This window comes from Dama dama, chromosome 5 (genome assembly GCF_033118175.1).
Source record: "Dama dama isolate Ldn47 chromosome 5, ASM3311817v1, whole genome shotgun sequence".
Classification (NCBI taxonomy): Eukaryota; Metazoa; Chordata; class Mammalia; order Artiodactyla; family Cervidae; genus Dama; species Dama dama.
The window spans coordinates 115,662,501-115,679,393 of NC_083685.1; the positions used below are offsets into that span (position 1 = coordinate 115,662,501).

At 40.4% G+C, this 16,893-nt stretch overlaps 1 protein-coding gene and 1 pseudogene across 4 annotated transcripts in view; one reads left to right on the forward strand and one right to left on the reverse strand.

Moving 5' to 3' along the window:
* The window catches only part of KANSL1 (KAT8 regulatory NSL complex subunit 1), a 172,291-nt gene extending 162,549 nt beyond the window's left edge, over window positions 1–9,742 (reverse strand). For 2 of the 4 annotated variants that reach the window (XM_061144291.1, XM_061144292.1), the window contains exons 1-2: window positions 8,894–9,021; window positions 7,993–8,134 (exon numbers count right to left, since the gene is read on the reverse strand). The gene's annotated coding sequence lies outside the window, so the exon portion shown is untranslated. Of the gene's footprint in view, window positions 1–7,992; window positions 8,135–8,893; window positions 9,022–9,697 lie in introns of those variants that run through there. The other 2 variants (XM_061144289.1, XM_061144288.1) reach the window with 2 other exon arrangements.
* A 2,241-nt stretch (window positions 9,743–11,983) lies between these two features.
* On the forward strand, window positions 11,984–12,131 carry LOC133057992 (U2 spliceosomal RNA; annotated as a pseudogene).
* The last annotated feature ends 4,762 nt before the right edge of the window (window positions 12,132–16,893 follow it).

The window sequence follows — 16,893 nt, forward strand, 5'->3', positions numbered from 1 at the left end:
AAAAAATCTACGTGCCCTTCATCATTTAATGAAGGATTTAAAAAAAAAAAAAAACCCTCTTTGTAATCCTTAGTCCAAAGCTACAATGCTGCTCACACTAAACAGACTGGGTCCTACAGTTCCAAAGGGTAAGGCCAGGATTCGCAAATGGATGTAGCTAACTGAACTTCTCTACTGATAACCTCCAAGGTGCAATTCACAGGTTGGGCAGTGCAGTGCTCAGACGATTGATTCATTCAACGCACATTTACTAAGTGCCATCACTTTGCCAGCAGTGATGATGACAGACAGGACACAGCCCCTACTCTCAGAGAACTGGGAAACTAGCTGTCTGGAGAAGGCAAAGCCTGGGTACTGTCTATGTCAGTTACTGCTGTTACTACACCTCCCTGCTATTAAAGAATTAGGAAGAGTATGTTTCTAGAACAGGGTAGCACTTTAGTAAAGGATGGTCACTTTAAACAGTGGCAGCTGTTTGTGTGAAGATTTAGAGGCAAAAGAACAACAATGTGTACAGAAGGAATTGCAAGCAGTTCAGTGCTGTTGAGTGCAGAGCTCAGGAAGGAGAAGAGGAGACGACCTGGGCCAAGGGCCTGGGTGCTTGGTTTGAACTCCACCTCGAAAGCCAAGTAAGTGAAGGGGAGGAGACATACGGTCCTATAAGGAGACCATTTAGCTCTGGGGAAAAACCGCTTGCAAATCATAGGTATATGGATGTGAGACTCATACAGTGGTGAGACATAAACTTACCTAAGTTTCCCTCAGGAACTACATAGGCTATGAGGAGAGAAGGCCAAGACAAGGCAAACCCTGACTGAAAGAGACAGATGTCTGCACAGAAAACTGAGAACAAACAGCCAGAGGCAACAGCGATGACACAAAAAAGCCAACACTCAGACCATTCGTACTTCACTGTGCGTCAGGCACTCACCTACGTGCTTTTCATGCATTAATTCATTTCCTCTTCATGACAGTCCTGGAAGGCTAAGTGCCATCACTTTTATTATTTTCCCATTTTTCAGATGAGGTAACTGAGGCGCAGAGAGAGGCACAAAGTATGGCAGAGCTGAAATCTGAATCTAAAGGACTCACTCCAGAGACCATGTTCTTTTTTTTTTTTTTTGAAATAGTATTTGTTTTTATTTATTTATTTGACTGTGTTGGGTCTGAGTTGCAGCATGTGGGATCTACTTCCCTGACCAGGAATTGAACCCCGGGCCCCCTGCATTGGGAGCATGGAGCCTTAGCCACTGGACCACCAGGGAAGTCCCCCAGAGACCATGTTCTGTATCCCGGCTCTACAATGCCTTTCAGAAATGACAGGAAGCAGGAGGGACCACCACCACCACAGCCAAGGACAACAATGGTCCATGGCATCAAAAACCACAAGGAGGCCTCAGAAAAGAAGGAAAGGGATGCCTCCATAAGGGCAGGTACAGTGGAACACACAGGGAGAAGCGAGACAAATACTTCTCTGGCAAAGGGACCAGCCGTTGCAGTTTAGGAGTTCTGTGTTTGTAAAAAGTGAGAGACTTGGAGTGTGTTTAGAAGCTGATGGACAAGAGCCAACAGGGAATGAGAGGGTAAAAACAGGATGGGAAAAGGGACAAATGACAGACAGAGGTATCTATGAGGAGGAAGAAAACAGCGCAAGAGACCAGAGAGGTGGCCTAGTATGAGAAGAAACAAAGACAGGGGTAGGGTGGGCCCAAGAAGGGTCTCTTCCCCACAGGCTCTGTGGAAAGGGGTTTTCTCTGTAAGCAAGGGAGCTGCTTAACTTCTGAAGGACCCTCCACAGTAAGATGCTTTTAGAATTGTAGCATTATATTCTTTTATTCTTTTACTCCTGTTTTCACTCTTATCCAGCTGTTTCATTAAACTATGATCTCGGTGGCAAACAGGTCACAAGATGATTTCTAAGCAAGAAAAAAATCTAGCGAAAACTAAAATCACTAGACTGTTCAGAACAAATATAAAATTCTTTAAAAAGATAGCATTTTTCTATTTCTTCAAGTTAAGTATCTAAGTATATTCTCTGAGCTTCCAGAACTTACTTATGGCTACCCCCTTTGTCCTCAATGCCCAGAGCTGCTCTCCTGCTCACGACTTGACTTCTTTCCCCCAGCTCTGCCTCAGCATGGTCAGCCCTCTCTCTGGCCTAGTCAAGCGGCCCTTCCTCCCCCAGTCCAAACAATTACCCAACACTTCCTTTCAGGACAGGTAGACAGGAGAAGGAATTTGGGAACTAGCCTCTGATGACAATTAACAGAGCAATTTCATAGCACGGATTTATCAAAAGCAGTCCCGGATCACTGTAAAAAGCTGAGCAAAGTAATGGACTCTTCCTCTCCATAAAATGCACACAAGCAAAACCACACAATTTGCATTAGATGGTCAAAAAGCTGTCATTTTTCACGTATTTTATCCATCGAATACTTGGCTGGATAAGTACTGGAACAAGATGGCTCACTCTAGCCATCATCAAAGGTCTACTCACCTTCCCTGGCAAATAATTTATACAAGTTTAGTTTGCTGATATCCTAACCTCCCAGAGAAAGAAGGCATTAAAATAGAGGGGAGAGCTGCTGGAGGCTGGAGCAAGGCCAGTAATAGCCAGATATTAAGGTAGGCGATCAAGAAAGTAGATTACTCACAGACAAAAGAGTATGAAGACTGGCCCAAGAGTATGAAATATATGCACACACTACTCCATGAATACAGTTTACCTTACGACCTGCAAAGACACATTACATCTCAGCACAGTAGAGTTAGGATGTACATAGGGAGACTCTTCTGTAATTCTGAAATATTATTTAAGATAAAATTTTGTACAGGGTGCTTTTTTAAGGAGGCGGAAAAGCATGTAATATCTATTAGAAAATTTTTCAAAACTTTCACAGTATTAATATGAGTTTCATGAGAGGAAACCATCAAACAAAAGGGTATAACTGGCCTGCAGAGAAAGATTTTGAAACAAAACAGTAGCCAGACCATCATGTGTCTATAAGCTGTGTCAGAAAGCTTGAACTTTACCCTCAAGACAAACAGGAGGGGAATGGAAGCAGAGGGCGGGCCATATCAGCTGGTTCACAAGAGGAACTTCCTCAAGGTCTTGCTCTCTCTGGAATGACCCATACTGTCCACCCCCAGAAGAAGTCAAATGTTGGAGGATAACCATGCCTGTTTCTTCAAATATGGCATCTGAGTGAAGATAAAACATCTCTCTATTCACACAGACAAGGAGGTGTTAATTTGAGACAGGTATCTGGGCCTAATTCTTAGGTAGTAAGGAAATCTCAAGGTTTCATCAATTTCCACAAAGGACGAGACATGGAGAGCAGACTATAATCTTGACCTTAAACTTTCAAATCAGAATTTTACCGAGAGCTAAACAAAAAGAATATTACCACCTTCTAAAGTGTCAATTTTATATAAATCTAAAGTCTCAACAACAAAAATCTAGACATTAAAGACAAATAAGATAAACAAGGTCCTACTCTATAGCACAGGGAACTATATCCAATACCTTGCAGTGAATATTAATGGAAACAAATCTGAAACTGATTCAGTTATGTACCACTTTGCTGTACAGCAGAAACTAACACAACCTTGTAAATCAACTATACTTCAATAAAAATAAAAGAACAAATATATGAGACACCTACAGAAATAATCCACTTCTTTAAATCATGTGACCAATTTGCACCCAAATTTTCATTTCCTATGTTTAAGTGTTGGCGGTCTGCTACCCTTGATGAGTAACATTAGTCTATGGGGCTGTCAAGGCTAAAAGATGCTGTTATGAGTTGAATGGTGTTCCCCAACCCTCAAGAAGATATTTTGGACTCCTAACCCTGTGTACCTCAGAATGTGACCACAGTTGGAGAAAGAGTCTTTACAGAGATAACCAAGTTAAAATGAGGTGATTAGAACGTGCCCTAATCCAATATGACTGCTGTCCTTTTAAAAAAGGAGAATTTTTGAACAAAAGAGATACATACACAGAGAGAACTTTGTGCAAAGACTGGAGTTATGTGGCTAAAAGCCAAAGATCTACCAGATGCTAGAGGAGAGGCCTGGAAGACATCCTGCCCAAGGGCCCTCAGGTGGAGAATGCCCCTGCCCTCAGACTTCTAGCCTGCAGAACTGAGAGACAATACATGTCTGTTGTTTAAGCTACTTACTTCGTGCCACTTTGTTATGGCAGCCCTAGCAAACAGATGTCATGAAGAAAATTAGTAGCTCATGTTTATTGAGCACATACCAAGTATTATTCTAAGCACTTCGCATCAACAAACTCATTTAGTCGTTACAAAATCCACCCCAGGATCTAGATACTATAATTATACCCTTTTCACAGATGAAGACACCAGGTCTCTAAGAGGATAAAAAACTTGCCCGACAGCAGACAGAGCCCCCACTATGACCACTAGCTATAAGGAACTATGATTTATAGTAATTATTTTAATAACAGTGGTAGTCACTAAGCCAAACACTATGTACTTTACAGATCTAATATACACAACAATAGTCTAAAGTACATGTTCATTTTTGTTTCCAATACAAAGGAGAACCCTGAATCTCCAAGAGATTTTCTTAAAATTGCCCCACATCTCACAACCAAGAATATGACAGTGAATCTAACTGCCAACTTGAGGAAATAAACAAAAAATCCTTTTTTACTAACATTTTAAGTGCAAGTGAAAATTTTTAATGTCTGACCTTGCAAATCAATACCAGAAATCTAAATCTATAAATTCAAAATCCTTCAAGATCCCAGGAAAAACTGGGCCCTAGATTACAGTATCCCTTGTCTACACATCCCTTCAACTATTCAAGGGCTATCTGCTCTCTCATCTGTGATCCCTTGACTTTTCTCTAACTTCCAGACACAGGAGAAGAAAAGATGTAAGGACTGAGATACTGCTTTTTAAATTGTTTTTTTTTTAATTTGAATTTAATTTTTAAATTTTGATACAAACATCAGAAAGTGTGAAAAAATGTAATAGTGAGAAGTCTCCTTCCCACTCTGTCCTCTGCCTGCCCAGTTCCTAGACATAACAGGTAACCAACGTCACCATTTTCTTGTTTACTCTTCTAAAGTGATTTTTTTATGCATATACAACAAGCCAATAAAAATTGTTTTTCTCCCTTTTTTTCTTTTTTCTCCCTTTTTTTTTCAAAAAAAAAAAAAAAACACACAAAACACATCATACACACTGCTCGGCATCTTGTAGATCTTTACATAGCCTTTAGAATCATTTTAATTGCATCCTTTTGTCTGTCAAGAATATTTTTTACTTGCGTTCATTACAGTTCGGTCTAGTACACAAAGCACCAGCACACAAAGCTACCAGCAGTCCCTGAGAGGTACATGAAATGATGGATGGTGGACCCATGACACACCAAAGGCCTTGTGTCTCTTTGCTCCATCTCATCTTCACTTTTCTCCAACTTGCCCAATCCTCCTCCTCCCTGCTCTTCCATTTCACCCATGCCCTAACCCTGACAACTGGACCTGAAAACATCAAATATCACTGCTACTGCTTAGTCATGGCTAGCACTGAAACAGCTGCAGACCCCTGAGAGAAAGAGAACGGGATAAATAATTTCCATGGGAACTAATTAACAAGAGTGCCTTCAATTGAGTTTTTTGGGGAGTTATATTTCCTTTATGTTATTTATGCTTCCTTTGATGCTTTGGTTCTTAAAAATGGTAAACATTAGCACTATTTTCTACCAGCCTGGGAACATAAATAAATACACACTGGGGTCTAACGTTTGAGTAATACCTACAGAACTAGAGTTCATTTTGAAATAAAATAATCAAAGTGTAAGAACTATAGAAAATTAATATTTTGGCTCCAAAGTATATATACATTTTTTTTTTCAAAGTATATATACATTTTAATTAACCCACTTTTTACTTAAAAATAAGTAATTGCAATCTGAAAACACATCTCAGAAACATTTTAAAGCTATTCACAACTGAAAAAAAGAATAAAGTTCTCTATACCATTTTTATTTTCTGTCCTGCAAATTCAATGATATCCTATTCTCCCCCCTCCAAGAAAGTGCCTTTTTCCCCCTGCCCAGCTCAAACACCACAGTTTTTAAGTTTTTTTTTTTAAGTCATAAAAGGAGAAGGAAAATGTTAACAAATAAAAAATTTGTTCAGACTCAGAAGCGGTCTTCAACTGATCAAAGGATTAAATTAAGGCAGTCACATAACTACATTCTTAAGTAGTTAACAGGTGGTAACAGTCTGGAGTACTGACTTCACTCTCTATTCCTATCATGCCAGAGACCTTTGGTGCAACTTCAAGGATTACTGTAGAACTTACCCAGGTTCCAAGACTTAGAGGTAAAATGTCATATGTAAAAAAGCAGGCCTCTGTATATCTAATCCATTTTTAGAACCAAAATGACTATGAAATAAAAATCTAATATATTGATCCCCAGTTCCTCGGGTTTCTAGTTGGTCTTGAGTCGCTAAGTTCTGTCCAACTCTTTGCGACTTCAGGGACTATACGTAGTCCGCCAGGCTCCTCTGTTCATGGAATTTCCCAATATTCTTATATTGGAGTGGGTTGCCATTTCCTTCTCCAGGGGATCTTCTTTACCCAGAGATGGAACCGGAGTCTCCTGCATTGGCAGGCAGATTCTTTACCATGGAGCTACTAGTGAAGCCCAGGGAACTAGTACCTGTTGATATCCCCTTGTCTGCTTCCTAAAGAGAACAGAGGCCCCCGGGTCCTGGCACTAAACATTCAATACCAAAGAGAAATATTCTTGTACAAGGCCCTCCAGTTCCTACGGTTCAGGACTTCCGGCTGGGTTCCCCATGCAACACCACCAACTCTACAGGGAGAATGGCTGGAAAAACTGAGTCCCTCTGACTTCCTTTACACTAATATAAGCACTCTTCAGCCAACAGTAGCAGCTGGAACATAAATGAAGATGAGAACTCAGTCTACATTTACTTAAAGATTTCCCGCAATCCAAGTATTTAGTTTACACAGACTGCATTAATATCTGACGTATTCATTCACTGCATTAATTTGGAATTCCACAGGGCAGGGTAACAGACAATAATCTAACTACATTAGTATTTAGCTCTGAAGAAAGCAACCTGTACCATCCAGTAAAGCTAGTGGGGGGCTTCTGTTACTCCTTATCTTTCCCCATCCTTCCTCCCATTTTCCTCCCTCCATGTAGCTTAAGCTTTATCCTCTGTTTAGTCTTTCTTAATGGAGAGAGTTTTCTGGCCATTTATGTACAAGAAACTGGAAGTAGTCAAGAGAAAGGAGAACTACCACATCACTGAGAGTTTTTTCATGTAAAGATCATGTTCTCACACTGCCCCCAAAGAGGTTTATCTTGTGAGATGAAACATGGCACAAAGTGCTACCTGTTGAGAAAAATAGTACAAACTCGCATACAAAGGACTAGGAAATAGCAGGAAAACTCTCCCACAAAGCTATACATATAAACAAACAGGTCTTAGAATGTTCTAAACATACTAAATCAAGTTTCAGAGTAAATAAATGGCAAGTGACACATCTTCTGTAACACATGAATCAGCTACAGATTTGCAAGAGTGGGACACACCCTAGCACCTAAGATAATACTAAAGGACCTGTTTGAAAGTGGACCCGGCTGTCTGAATTACCAGTCCATCCTACTGAGACTGGAACAGAATTTTACAACTGTATGGGGTTGTCACAATTTAAAGCTAAAAAATAAACACATCATTATCATGGAAGTTAATTTGAGAACTTCATTAGTATTTTAACACCAATAATTAAGGACAGGAGCAATATAAAGGAGTAACCAATCAGTTCTAGGAGGCAAACACAAGGGAAAGGAATGTCAGGTAAGACGGTTGAAGAACTGCAAATTCAAAAACTTAAAAAAAAACCTTAATTCTTAAAAAAATATAAAAAATAAGACGTTTACAATTAAAAAAAAAAAAAAACCCACACATCTTACCTTAAGAGGCATCCAAGTAGCATTCATAGTGTCAGGAGTAGTTCAGGCAGTAATACTCAGAAAGGAGCAAGAATGGAGTCTTAGTAATTCCCCAGCTACCAAGTATAAGCAGGTAGGAAAATTTTTTGTTTCAAGAAGGTATCTGAAAAAGAGAGGACTTTCATTTAGACTAAAAATAATCCAAAAATAAGCATATAGTTTAAACTATCTGGACAGAGATTCAAAGTACTATTCGCCTCACCATCTTAAAAAGATGTAGAAAATAACTGTCCCCTTTGGAAAAGGACAAATGTGTGTGGTGTATGCTTCTCTATAGGTAGGAAGAAATACATTTTTCCATAAAATTGGATTAAATGTGTAACACGTATTTTAGATAATATAAAATTGCTTATTAGAATTATTTCCCAGATAGAAAAATGATTGTCCAGGGTTACTTCATAAACACTATTAAAAAGTGATTTTTTCATCTGATCACTAAAAAATGCCCTTGCCACATTTAGTTTTAATAAATTAATCCCTCTGATCATTTTGACTGTCCTAAATTTTCTTGAGTTTAAGTTGCAGAGCCCATTCTATGTGGAAAAATAATAGCCATTCTTGACTGAAGTGCTACAAATAAAAGACCCTTCTTTCCTAGAAATCTTTAACAACAGGCCAAACAACTTAATTTTGAGCCAAGTTTGTGTGGAGGTAGGAGGATGGATTAAATGACCTCTTGTAGGATTCGTGCTCTCCTCCTAGGCCTGAATGAAAATTCCAGCTTAACCAGTTACTGCTTCGCTTAAAATGGAGGCTTGCCCGATTAGGGACAAAAATAACAGCACCCACCTCTGTAAAATAAATTTTAAAAAATTCAAAGCCTACAGTACCCTCATTTTTAAGAAAAATTAAAAATAAAAACCTCTGGAGTGGATTTGTTCTTGCTATGCGTGTGTCACTTTGGCGTCGAAGACTTGGCATCACTTTCCTTACGCTCGTCGGATTTTTTTTTTTTTTTTTTTGGTGGGGGGAGGGTTGGGGGGAGTTTGACTTCTGACCCAAGTCCGGGGACGGTTTAAGAGCCCCTCTATAATCCCCAACGCAAGAGCGAAGGGGCGAAGAGAAAGGGGAGAGCCCGAGTTCCCACCCCTCCCCCCACCCTGGACCCCAGTCCCAAACCGACCCCCCCTCCCCGCTGTGAGGCGACTCCTTCTGCCCCAAGCCCATTGTTAGGGAGGGGGCGAAAGGGAGAGGGGGGCTCAGGGCAGGGCGCCGGCGGCCGTTGCTCCGCTCGCTTCTGGAAGGGGGCGGCCCGCGGGATGCAGCTTCCCTTCCTCTCCGCGTCGGTCCGTCCCACCTCGGCTCGGCCTGGCGCCCCGGGCTGTGCTCGGCGCCCCCGGCCCCGGGCCCGGCCCAGCCCGCCCCCCGAGTACCAGGCCCCCGACCCCTCTGCCCGCAGCCCGAGGCCCAGGCCTGCGGGTGGGCGCGGGGCGGGGGTCCCTATGCCCCACACACGCGTCCCCGCTCCCCCAGCCCAGTCGCTTCCAGGGCCCTCGGCGGCGCCCGCTCCCCGGGCCCGTCGGCCCCCCACCTCCCGGCCGGGCCGCCCCCTCGGGCTCCCGCCGTTGGGGCCGCCTCCCCTTCCCCACCATCACCCCTACCGACTCGTGCCCCCACCCCCCGGGGCACCAGTGCCAACGGCGGCTCCCCCGGCCCCCGAACCTACCTGCACAGCTCAACCAAGCCTAGAAGTGGGGGCGGGGAATCTTCCGCCCTCCTCTATCTCTCATTGGCCCTTCCGGGGGACATAGGGATCTCTATTGGCTGGCGGCGAATGTCCGTCAGAGCGGTGGGGCGGGACAGAAGGGGAGAGGGATGCTGGTGCCTTGGCGTCTCTGTCTCTGTGTATCTCGCTGTCTCTGTCTCGGAGCTTGGAAATGAGAGACATTTGGATGAGAGGACTGGAAATGGGCCTCAGGTGGCAGGAAGAGAAATAGGAATCCTGGCAGAGCTTCCCGCAAGTCTGTCACTCCGAACCCCCTACCTAAGTCCCCTTTAGATCCTCTTCCCCATCACCCCCAACCCCGGCCCCTCACCCTTGTAGGTTCTTCATCCAGGAAGCGATGTGAAGAAAACTCGAGGCCGGAAGGCCACAGAGGGAGATTTTATATTTGTATATAAAATACACACATACAAATACTCATATAGAAAGTCAACCAGATATAAGGTCACAAGGGCCTGGAGAGGAAAGGACACACATCTCACAGACAAGGAAGGACTTGAGATATAGCCAAAATAAAGAATCAAAAATCACTCTAAGAGCTGGTAACCTGGTTTCCTTCTGGGAGGGGAGCTGAGGGGATCAGGTGTGAGGAAGACTTACATTTCACTACATATATCCTTTTGTATCTTTTGATTTTAAAGATTTCCATTTTTTCCTTTTTTTTTTTTTAAATTACGTGGCTTAAATTTTAAAATAACTATAAGGTGCCAAAACCAGGGGGACAGTTAAAATGGTGGTCCGACGGACAAAGAGGGACAGCATGTAGATTTGGTGAGGAATTTTAGTTTTTAGTTTGTTCATTTCCCGTGCCAGGGGTAAAACCAAGGAGAAGTGTTCCGGGACAACTGGAGTTATGGAATTCAGGAAGGGGTGGATAATCTGGGGAGAGGATAGCGTTCTTCATATAAATATGACGATCAGTGACGTGCTAAAGGATGAACTCCCCATAGAAACAGAAAAAGACATCCACAACAAAGTAAGGAGTGTAAACAAACAGAAAGAGGGTTTGTGAGATAAGAAATACAAATAGTGAAGAGGTATGAAAGTTAAGGGAGGAAGGGTCTCTGGAAAAATAAAACAATAAAACTATGAGAACCTCACAGATCGTACGACTCATTTCAGGGACCGTCTTTAGTCTCATGCAATAAGAATGAGAGCTTGCTATACACCTGAAACTAACAACATTGTAAATCAATTATACTTCAATTAAAAAAATATTTTTTAATTAAAAAACCAAGAGCGAAAGCCAAGAGAATACTAAAAAAGCAGAGTTCTTAACTTTTTCATACCATGTACCCTTCTCAGAATGTTTTTAAATGTATAACAAATATACCCAGAAATTCAAAGGAACAAGTTACATTAAAATACAATTTTCAGAATATTTTTAAAGTATAATGTAGTAGTATATGTGCTTTATATTAAATCCATTAAATACTAAGATCTAGTGGCGAGCCTAAAGACCACCATAATTCTGAAGTAGTAAATGAGTTAAAATATTTCAAGACAAGATATCCACAAAAACCATCATAAGAAAATACCTGTGATTTCTACTGCTGACAAGATCACAGGTACTGCTAACACTACTTAGTTTGTTATCTCCATTTATAGTTGAGGGAAATACTAATTTTCTGTTAGACTTTAGCAAAAAGAAAGGTACATTACTTTTCCTTATCCAAGCTCATAGATTTCCTAATCTATGGACTTCAGATTAAGAAACCCAATCTGAAAGAAATCATCCTTTCTACCCTCCACACACCCACACAGGTATGTGACCCTGCTTCCCTCTTCCCCACCTCTGTGTCTCTTACCCTTCCCCACTTGCTCCAAGCACCCTCAAGTTCCCAGTCCTGCCTGAAGATGTCTGACATCTCAGAATAGGGGTGGTGAACGAGGGTTGCAGGAAAGATGTATATATATACTTTGTCTGTCTTCAAAAAAAAAGAAGAGAGAGAAAGCTCTGAGGTATATTGTGGGTCGAAAAAGATGGGGAAAACAGTATTATTCATTACCAAAAGGAAAAACAAATTATAAAAAGAAAATATCTTTTTATCAATTAAGAAAGAATCTTTGAATTTATTAATATTGTTCAAGTCAACCCTGGAAAACATCTGCAATTCAATATCTATTCGATAATTCTGTAAAATGAGGCAAAAAACAGTACCTACCTCCTAGGGGTTTTGTGAGGATTAATTTAGTTAATACATATAATGAATTGAAAATAGTGCCTGAATCGCTTCTCGGCCTTTTGGCTAAGATCAAGTGTAGAAAATAGTGCCTGACGCAGGCTAAACACTCAGTTTTAAGCTATCTTTATTATTATATTTGATGTCTTATTTTCAAGAACATTCCATGAAAATTTCTGCTAAGATTATCTGTATTAATGACTTACATAATAGCAAATTAAGAGTGATAAAGAGGTTAGCCCAGACTCTTGCTTTTCATTTAAATGCTGCAAAGTTAGAATACTCCACTTTTTCCAGTTACATTTTCATCCCTCTAGGGGGAAATAGCCTCAGTGCCTCTTTAAAGGGATTGTAAACTTGGGAAAGAAAAGGTCTGGCAACTCATATTACAAAGGGCTAATTTCTATAATGCTGTTTATAAAACTTCCTACAAATGAATAAATAAAGCCTAACAATCCTTATACACTGCTGGTGGGAGTATAAACTGGTACAGCAACTTTGGAAAAGACTGATATAATCTAATAAAAGTTAAGATATACATACTCTATGGGAACAGTTCGACTACTACATGCATATTTAGGAAATGCAGAATTTTAAGGGTCAGGATGACTGTACAAGAATATTCATGGCAGCGTTGTTCCTCAGTGACCCAGAGAAAGGAAACATCCCAAATGTCTACCAAGCATAAAATGACTAAATTGCAATATATTTGTACAATGAAAACTAATAAATTACGGTTATATTCAACAACATGAATAATTTTTTTACGAAGATAACATTGAACACACAAAAAAGCAAGATGCTATATATATATATACATATTACTCCATTTATATAGAGTTTAAAAGCAGGCAAAACTAAACTATATTCTTTAGGGATACATAGATAGGAGGTAAAATAAAGAAAAAGAAGGAAATGAACACAAAAGTCAAGAGAGCAAGTAAGGGGCAGAAGGAATTTTGTTTGGGAGTAGGGGGTTGTTTTTGGGGGCTGGCAGTGTTCTTTTTGATCAGGTGATGGGTACACAAGTATTCGCTCTGTAACTATTTATTTAACTGTACTCCCAAACTATTATATATATATATATATTTTTTTTTCTTTTTTTTCTTCTGACCACATGTTATATTTCACAAAGGAAATGTCAAGAGGGAGGGGCCAAATGTATACCTATGGCTGATTCATGTTGATGTTTGGCAGAAACCAACACAATTCTATAAAGCAATTATCCTTCAGTTAAAAAAATTATTTTTAAATCTCTGTAGGAAAAAAATGGATAAAGAATATAACAGAAATTACACAAAAAGGAAAATAAAAACAGCTCTTAAATAAATGAAAAGATGCTCAACTTTATGAAAAGACATAAAAACTCCACTGAGGTAATCCCTGGCAGTCCAGGGACTGGACTTTCACTAGGACTCTGAGCTTTCACTGCAGGGGCCCAAGTTCAGTCCTTGGTTGGGGAACTAAGATCCCACAAGCCACATGGCATGGCTGAAAAAACAAAACAAAAACACTCCACTGAGATACAAACAGGTCATGATGATAACGCTAACACATTGTGTTAGCAATGGAGAGGAGAAATACATTTTTTGTATCACTGAAGAAAATATAAGTTGTTCCAATATCTATGGAGGGCAATTAGGTAATAGCCATCAAAATTACAAATGCAAATAACCTTTAATTTAGCAATTCCATCCCTAGGAATTCATTCATTCCTCAAATATTTATTGAGCACCTACTATGTGGCAGGCACTGTTTCATTCTCTAGAATTTATCTTCTCCATTCTATGAGAAGTCTGGGAACATAGGGCTGTTTATTATTTTTTAATATCGATTTACTTATTTATTTTTTGACTGCGCTGGATCTTATTTGCATCAGGCAGGATCTTTCATTGCCACGTGCAGACTCTCTAATTGTGGGGTGCAGGCTCAGTAGTTGTAGCACGTGGGCTCTCTAGTTGCTCTGAGGCACATGGGATCTTAATTCCCTGGCCAGGAATCAAACCCGCGTCCCAGGCCTTACATAGAGGATTCTTAACCACTAGACCACCAGGGAAGACCCAGGGGCTGTTTATTATTCCTGTGGAATTGCTCATGAGAAAGAAGGCTTGCATCTCAACAAGATAATTAAGATTATGTCAGAGCACATTAAACAAAATGAAAAAAGCATAACAAACATTTCCCTACTTACACATTTTTAGATAATCTGCATATACATGGTTATTGGTCTGTTTGTTTTTGAAACGCTGTTTGTAATAGAAAGATGAGGAGAATAAGACCTAAATGCACATCATTATAGGAGTGGTTGAATAAATTATGATTGGCATCTGCTTCGTCACCAGTGCTATCTTCATGGGCATGTGACCTGTGCAGTCACACAGGGCCCCACACTCAAAAGGGCCCCAAGTTTTGCTGTTGCCTCTTGAAATTCTGAACAATTTCACTTCTGAATTTGAGTTTTGTAGGTGAAGTCTGATGAAACAATGAAGCCAATGCATGAGTGGAGGAGCTCAGAGCAGTTGGGTGTCACAATTCTTTTGTCACCTCACTCACAAATAGCATCTGTGATGTTCCACAAGCACAGAATTCTGGAGAGCTTGAGATACGTGGGACACTTGGCCCATGAGTACAAGGTAATCAAGATAAGTGTGTTACATGTATGACTGAATAAGCCCTGAGAGGTGACTGAATAAGCCTTGAGAGGCCATGCTTTCCATTTGACCTAGAACTTGCTCTGAAGCCAAAAAGCAGATAGTGGCTTTCTTTTATAAGCTTTTTTTTTTTGGCCACACATGTGGAATCTTAGTTCCCCAGCTGGGGATCAAACCTGTGCCCTCTGCATTGGAACTGGACCACCAGGGAAGTCCCAACAGTGGTATTCTAAGAAACATGGAAGATCAAAGAACCGCATCATATCATTTCTTACTTGTGTTACTTCTCCATATTAGCCAATCACTTATGCTGAAAGTGATGACATAGAAGGAAGTGACACACAAGGCAACCCAGAGTTCCTTTTCCTTTTGCTCCTTCCTTGCTTATCAGGAAGCTGAAAGTTAAGTGTTGGTAGAAGGTGCATGTATCAAGAAGTGAGATAAAAAAAAAAAAAAGAAGTGAGATCAAAACATTTGAATTCATTTATCCAGTTTCCCATTGTTCTGCTAAGAACAAAATGCAATGTGCAAGTACAAGCTACAGAATACAAATTGTATAATTTTGGTGATTCAACATCCACGTTAAATGCTCTTTAAAACTGGCATTGCGCAATGTAAGATGGTAAATTTCATAATAACAATTTAAATTTTTAAGTTTTCTTTACTTAGATGACATTGAACAGCAAATAAAAAGCAGCATGGCAAGTCAAGACAGAGACTGTGAAAGAAAGGTCTGCTTTATCTTTTAGTAACATTAATGGTACTTTCTCCCCTGCTTTCTGAATAAGGGACTCACATTTTCATTTTGCACCAGGCCTCTCAAATTAGATAGCGTGTCTTGGTCATCATTTATGAATTTTGTGGCATTGGGCAAGTTATTTAAACACTCAGAGCCTCAGTTTTTCATCTCTGCAAAATGGGAACAATAATCATACCTAGTTCATACTATTGTTGAGAGGATTAAATATGCTAATATAAATAAAAATCTTAGAGTTTAGCTCCTATATATTTCTGGACTTCCATGGTGGCTCAGATAGTAAAGAATTTGCCTGCATTATAGGAGACCTGGGTTTGATACCTAGGTCGGAAAGATCCCCTGGAGAAGGGAATGGCTACCTACTCTGGTATTCCTGCCTGGAGAATCCCATGGACAGAGGAGCCTAGCAGGCTACAGTCCATGGGGTCACAAAGAGTCAGACATGACTGAGCCACTAACACTATATATTTAATATTATCATTAGTGCTGTGTTGCTGTTATCAAATAGACAGTAGAAGAGTATCCAGCCATTAAAGAAGAAAGAGGAAGTCTTTCATATACTACACATAAATAAATATATGAGAGTGATCGCCAAAATATAGTAAGTGAAAAAACAAAACAGATAATATGTCAAACAATGTCTCTGACATGCTTTCATTTATTTAAGGAAGGAAAGAAAAAATGTCTTACGCATGTACTTGAAAAGTGAAAATGAAGTCACTCAGTCATGTCCAACTCTTTGCAACCCCATGGACTGTAGCCTGCCAGGCTCCTCTGTCCATGGGATTCTCCAGGCAAGAATACTGGAGTGGGTTGCCATTTCCTTCTCCAGGGGATCTTCCCGATTCAGGGACCGAACCCAGGTCTCCTGCCTTGCAGGCAAACTCTTTGCCATCTGAGCCACCTAAGGAGTCACATATGTACTTGCCTACACTTAAAACATGTTTCTGGGAGAAGCTGTGACCTCTTAAATAATACTGGTTGTTTTCAGGGAGGGGAAACAAGAAACTGGAAGATGAGGTGAGACGGGAATTTTTCTCTCTTCAAACTTTTGAACCATGTCGAAGTTTCTTTTATCAAAAAAAGAAATTAAATATTTTAGACACCTTCTACATTTTCTTTTACACAAAGCACTCCCAGGCACAGAAGCCTAAATAAATAATTGTTGGCCAAGGATATTTCTTTAAAATTTAAAAGGGGTAAGATCCGTTTTAAGTTCTTTTTTCTCAATCAGATGCACAGGTGTCTGATGTGACCATTCCAAAGAAATGACAGTTAACTACAGTAGCTAAAGTAAACTTGCACTTGTTTGTTTCCATTCATAGACCCCTATGTGGAACTTTACAGAGAAACTAGAGAAAATCTTGGTGATCAGACTGACCAGATGAGGTTAAGGAGCTTGTGTTAGTCCCCAGTGGGCTTGGTCGGTGATAGAAGACAGGAGGAGAAGGGGGTGACAGAGGATGAGATGGTTGGATGGCATCATCGATTCAATGGTCATGAGTTTGAGCAAACTCCGGGAGACAGTGAAGGACCAAGAACCCCAGC